The following is a 7,113-nucleotide window of genomic DNA, read 5'->3' on the forward strand; positions in this document are numbered from 1 at the left end:
CCTTCCAAAACCAAACTTTGTGTATTACTTTGACTAATGGCAAGAATTTCAAAAAGATTGATGGGATGGATAATCTCCCCATATTTCATCAAGTTAGGCCTGACTTTTCAAATATTCTGTTGCATTGTGGGTGGGATTGCCATGTTTCTCTATACTTATCCAACACAACCCTATGTGACTGGAAATGGCCCAAAGAGGAAGCCCTGGTCATTTCATCTTGCTACCATCACTATCACTGACATCAAGGGGGAAGACTGATTTTAAAATTAATGGTAATTGAGGGCAATGTGAGATTGTTGCTGGGTGGAGAGGAACCAATAAATTGTTGTTATAAAAGCAAATAATCTAAAATAACATTGATGCCTTGAGAGAGGCTTAGGACAAGTGAAAAATGCCCTATTAACTTAGACTCAGATGCTTTTTGGGCAAAAGACTGCCAAAACTTCCTCTACTTTTAAAGAAATGAAGGAGCTATGCAATGGGCAGGCTAATATGCATATTTCTAGGATTGACCCATGTCCCCCCAATCAATGAGCAGATCAGAGCCCAATGACTATGGAATGATACCAATGTGGTTGTCTTGTATGGTTCTCATTTCACAAAACATTATGTATATGGAATAGAACTAGGTCTAAAGATTTAGACTTAAATGTTCACAGATTCATTAGGATTCTTAATTATTCAACAGATATATACTATACAGTGTAGACAACTATAGGTCAGGGAAGCCAAAAAGAAAAGAGGAAAAGTGTAAAATCATGAAAATATGAGACAATTTGTGCCCGTGTTCTAAGATGGTTTTAAATTATACAATCCTTCACTGATTATTACAACTCTTCAAAATCTGTATGTGTACTTTGATGATCTATTGAAAGGCAAATGACTGCTATCAAACTAAAGTAATGGGTTTTTTTTTTTTTTTGTAAAAGGCTTTGACTACAAATCATGAGGGTGACATATGCTGTGAAGGTTAAGTCCATTGGACCTGGAATAGGCCTGAGCTAACGTATCTGTATATCACTATTTGTTACTCAAGAAATGAAATACATTGACTAATAGTGTTGCTTTGTAACCATGGAACCAAGCTGTTTGGGGGCAGGTTTTAACAACTTATCAGCAGTGTTTGATAACAATGCTGATAATTTACACCAGTTCTCATGTGACCTTCAGAGACTTCTGATGGGGCTGGTTACATGGCAAGAATATGTCTGTGTATCCAGCACAGGATAAGAAATCTCAGCAGTGAATCAAGTTTTGGCTTCTGGGGTACTCTGTGCACATGTCTGTACAATAGAGGAAAATGGGAGCTCATGCCTGGCCCTCATCCAAACCCCTTGCTGTGAAGCAACCTTTGACAGTGATGCAATGTACCTTTTTTCCTTAAAAAATTGTAGATTTGTAATTATTACCCTTTGGGATACTTTGAGTCTTTAGCAATTTAACCTTATTTAACTGTCACTGTTAGTGCACCACATTATTTGGAATGTGGCAGTTCTATAGTTTCAGACCTTGAAGCACTTTCTTATGTGTAACCTTTTTCTTTCTAACGAATTATGTATCTATAAGACGTGCATAACCTAGTTCTTTTTTTTTTTAATGCTATTCATTCAGTGATCTCTTTCGTTCCTTCCCTTATTTTCTGTGCCAATTTTCTCAGTGTACTTGTTGCTTTCTATTTCTCTTGGATTTGCTGTGCTCTCTAGCCACCAATAATGTTATGTTTTCCTGAGCAGTCTAACAATAAAGTCTTATTCCTGTTTATCATGAGAGAGACATGATTACATTCTACCTATGCTGTTTTTTAAAAATAACTTTTTTTTCAACTACAGTTGGCTTACAATATTATATTAGTTTCAAGTGTATAACATGGTGATTAGACACTTATAGAACTTACAAAGTGATCACGCCAAAAATCTAGTATCCATCTGATACCATATATAGTTATTACAATATTACTGACTATATTCCTTAGGCTTCACTTTAGATCCCCATGACTATTTTGTAACTAACAATTTGTACTTTTTAATCCTTTCCCCTTTTCAACCCCACCCCCAAACTCCCTCCCATCTGGCAACCATCAAAATGTTTTGTTCTTTAGATCCACATGTCAGTGAAACCATATGGCATGTCTCTCTGTCTCACTTACTCCACTCAGTGAAATACCTTCTAGGTACATCTATGTTGTTTCAGGTGGCAAGATTTCATTCTTTTTTAATAGCCGATTAATATTCCATTGTATATATGTACCACCTTTTCTTGATCCATTCATCTATTGATAGACACCCAGGTTACCTCCATATCTTGGCTATTGTAAATAATGCTTCAATAACATATGGATTTACGTGTCCCTTCAAAGTAGTCTTTTGGGTGTGTTTGGATAAATACCCAGAAGTAGGATTACTAGGTCCTTCTTTGTCTCTTGTTATAGAGCCTTTGTTTTAAAGTCTACTCTGTCTGGTATAAGTATTGCTACTCTAGCTTTTGTTTGTTTCCATTTTCCTGAAATATCTTTTTCCATCCTTTTACTTTCAGTATGTGTATGTCTTTCAATTTGAAGTGTCTTGTAAGCAGCATATGTAAGGGTCTTGTTTTCTTATTCAGCCACCCTATTTTTCGATTGGAGCATTTAATCCATTTACACTGAAAGTAATTGTTGATAGATAATGTAGTTATTGCTATTTTATTTATATTTTTAATATTTTTTCTTCTTCTTAAAGAGGTCCCTCCAACATTTCCTATAATACTGGCTTGGTGGTGATGAACCCCTTTAGCTTTTTCTTGTCTGGTAAGCTCTTGATCTGTCATTTGATTTTAAATGATAGCTTGGCTGGGTAATCTTGGCTATAGGTCCTTGCTTTTCATCAATTTGAGTATTTTGTACCAATGCCTTCTGGCCTGCAGAGTTTCTGTTGAGAAATCAGCTGACAGTCTTATGAGAGTTCCCTTGTAGGGAACTAATTGCTTTCTCTTGCTGCTTTGAAAATTCTGTCTTCATTTTTAGCCTTTGGTATTTTAATGATGATGTGCCTTGGTGTGGGTCTCTTTGGGTTCATCTTCTTTGGTACTCCCTGTGCTTTCTGGGCTTTTATAGCTATTTCTTTCACCAGGTTAGGAACGTTTTCCATCATTATTTCTTCAAATAGGTTTTCAAATCTTGCTCTCTCTCTTCTCCTTCTGGTACCTCTATGATGCGATATTTGGTACACTTGGTCTTGTCCCAGAGAGCCCTTAAAATACCATTTTGGATTCTCTTCTTGCTGCTGTTCTAATTTGGTGTTTTATGTTACCTTATCTTCTAAATCGCTGATTCTGTCCTCTGCCTCATCCAGTCTATTATTGATTCCTCCTAAGGAATTCTTCATTTCAGTTATTGTAGTCTTCATTTCTGACTGGTTTTTATGTTTTCGATCTCCATTTTTATATTCTATCTCTTTGTTAAAGTTCTCACAGAATTCATCTATTCTTTTCTCTAAGTTCAATAAGCATCATTAAAACCAGTGTTTTGAATTCTGCATGTTAGATTGTGTCACCATTTTTTTTTCTGGAGCTTTATTGTGTTCTTTCATTTGGGATGCTTGTCTTTCCATTTCAGCTGTTTCTCTGTGTTTCCTTCTATGTACTGGATAGGGCTGCTATTTCTCCCAGTCTTAGTAGAGTGGTCTTGTATAGTTAGTGTCGTGTGGGGCCCAGTGGCACAGTCTTCCCTGGTCACCTGAGCCAGATGCTCCAGCTGTGTGCCTTCTATGGATTGTGTGTGTCTCTTATTGTATGTGAGCCTTGGTTGTTGTTTGCACATCGCTGAGAGGGATTGATCCTTAGGCTGATTCATTGTGAGAACTGGCCGGTTCTCACATAGACATTCCTTTTAAGAGGGGGCCAGAGGGACAAAACCCACATAGAAGGATTTGTTTTACCAGGGCTCTAGTGCCTACCCGGTCCGCCCATTATGTGTGTTGTGTTCAGATGCAGCCCCAAGTGCTGCTCAGACTCGGTCCACAGCCAACCCTTGGGTGTGCCGGCCCTGTGGCCTCCTGCACGAGGCCTAGCTGCAGGACACATTCAGCTGTAGCCGATGCCCTACCCGGGGCCACCTGCCAAGAGTCACCAAGCAATTTGTAGGTGGCTACCACCCATACGAGGCTTAGGGGCACATCAAGTGGCCAAGCCATGAACCAGGCAGGCGCTGCTAATGCCAGACTTAGGTCTGTTCATCAAGAATTACAAGGTACACTGAGGCCAGATACTGTTTGGGTTTTGAGATCCTTTGAGAAGTTTTAGGAAAGTCTGAAGCATGAACCAAGGCAGGCCGTTTGTATGGGAAAGCTACTGGAAGTGGCTCAGTGGGACTGCAAGTTCAGTGAGGCAGGGTATCAGGATATCACCAGGGCGGATTGACCAGTGTTAGCCAAACTGATGGAAATTCAGTCATAATGGCTACCTGCAAGTGCATACTAGGTATGGGTAGGACTCGCTGAAGAAATAGTTGCCTCCACCAGCACTTCTGCCTTGAGAAAGCTGTCCCTCTGGCCCCCTCACTGAAGCTAGATACCTCATTTGCTCTCCTTATGTCCCTGGAGCCTTTCGATCTGCTGCCCCAGACTTGGAGCTGATGCAGAGTCCATTAGCAAATAAGTTCTGCAAGCAAAGCCTCTTAAAAGGAATGTCTATGACTCCATTCACCTTCTATTTCATTCAGCTACAATCTTCACTGGTGTTCACAGTCAGAAAACATGAGGACTTCTCTTCTTGGCACTGGAAACCTAGGCTGGGAAGCCCAGTGTGGGGCCAGGACCTCTTGCTCCTCTCAGGGGACCTCCATAGCTGAGATATCCCTCCCAATTCTCAACTGCCACACACAAATGTGGGACCAGCCCGGTCTATATCTCCACCCTTACTACCAGTCTCAAGGTAGCCTTTTCTGTATGTTTCCAATTGAAAGACTTCTGTTCAGCTAGACTTCAGGCAACTCCCAATGATGACTGTTCTGCAGTTTAGTTGTAATTTTGGTGTGGTTGTGAGAAGAGGAAAGCATAGCATTTACCTACTCCACCATCTTGATCAGAAGCCCAGGTTATTATCCTCTATGATAAATGCATGCCTGTTTGGAAACACGTTGTTTATCAATAGAACTGCTTGCCACATTTCTTCCAATTAACTTTGTTCTCTCCCAGAGGTGTTATTTTATGAGTTCCTATTAGATTTTCATCCACACTTAAGTCTGATGATATGCATTGTATGTGTGTAATAACATATGCTCATGTATTCTTGCTTCACTAGGAATTCTTGCTGCTTTAGAACCCTTCCATAGTTTCACTATTACACTAATATCTGGGACTGACCATCAGCTCATAATCTTATATGTATCCATCTCATTATGTCAACTGCCAGTGGCCCATATGTCCCAAACTAATGATAACATATCCATTCTTTTAAAATCTTATTAGTACCATAAATTTATCAATGCTTTTAAAAAACTCTATGCAGGCATTTGGCTTTTGATACCCCATCTAGCTCTTAAGACTGATTTATTTCTCCTACCATCATAGATTTCTTAGTTATCATGGCTGGTCATTTTTGTATTGCTTCCATTTTCTGCATTAACATAATCAACTCTGGGCTGATTGGCTCATAAAATGCAAACAAATTTCTGTCAATCCTTTCCTTACTCAAGCTCTAAACTCCAAGATTAAGAGGTACTATGAATTGGATACCTCCCTCCTAATGAGATGTGAAGATAAATAAAATCCTAAAGTTAAATCCTGGGGAACAAAGAAAAGGGCAACGATTCATTCATATTCTAATAAACACTAAAAACCAAAAATTTGGACTCTGAACTGGATCGGCTTGAGGCTATTTTTAAATTCTGGGTGTTGTTATTTTCTATTTATATTTTTTCCAACATTAAAATCAGAAACATGTAAAAAATCTGATCTTATTTTATGTACAATTTGCTAAACAATTTATAAAAGAAATCTTTACCAAGTAGCAAGCACGTGCTTTACCTGCTTTTAAGTTGAGGGACACTACTCCAACCAAGTGATCAAGTTTAGCATTATCAGTGATCATTCACATTGACATCATATACTACTGATAGGATGAGAATAGCTTCATTCTGTGGTCTTCCTACAAAAACCCTGTAACACCAGTGCAATCATAAAAAAGATAATAGAAACCCATATTGAGAGATATTCTACAAAATACTTGACAAGGACTCCTCAAAACTGTCAGGGTAATCAAAACCATGGAAGGTATGAGAAATTGTCACGGACCAGTAGAAGCTAAGAAGCCATGACAATTCAATGTAATGTGGTATCCTGGATGAAATCCTGGAATACAAAAACACTAGAGAAAAACTAGTGAAATCAGAAAAATAATGTGTTTAGTTAATAATGTATCAAAGTTAATTATGGCAAATGCACCAGAGGTATAAAAGATGTTAAGAAGGGGAACTGTGTGAGGAGTATATAGGAATTACCATTATAACTTTTTTTATAACTACAACAATTCTAAACTGAAGTTAATTTTTTTTTTTTAATTTTAAAGTATTCCAAGTTAGATAATTTTCTTTGGTTTTCTATAAGTCAAGTTTCCTGAAAAAATCAAGCATGTAGAAAAAGATGCTTTTTGACTTTCATTTCCCTTTTGGTACAGTGCAGTAAGCTCACATTGCATTAAGCTGTCAGAATGAGGAGTAAACATTCCCATAGCTACTTGAATTCTCCTGCCAAGAGTGCTGATCCAGTCTCTGGTGCGCTAGTCCTAGTGGTACTATGATACAGCCTTCATCCAATGGTGGGTTCTTACTCCTGGCTCTTTTCTTTGGCAGTGATGCCACTAAGTTAAGTGATAATAAGCCACTGTCGAAGAAATACCTGTCCTCCAATTAATGCTAAAGATATACCATCATTTTCCCTCATGCCGTATCGAAAGGAGATGGGGAACAGAAAACTTACTCGTGGGAATCGACTGACATATTGTCCACATACTCAATCTACCAGATCATACTTGCAGAAAGCAATTTGCCAGGATTGAGAGAAACTTTTAGTGGTCCAGGTTTAAAAATGAGAATCCCATTTATGTCCTTCTCTGTGCTGACCAAACCACATCCTGAAA

The sequence above is a fragment of the Pteropus vampyrus genome, unplaced genomic scaffold (assembly GCF_000151845.1).
Source record: "Pteropus vampyrus isolate Shadow unplaced genomic scaffold, Pvam_2.0 Scaffold1000004326, whole genome shotgun sequence".
NCBI lineage: Eukaryota > Metazoa > Chordata > Mammalia > Chiroptera > Pteropodidae > Pteropus > Pteropus vampyrus.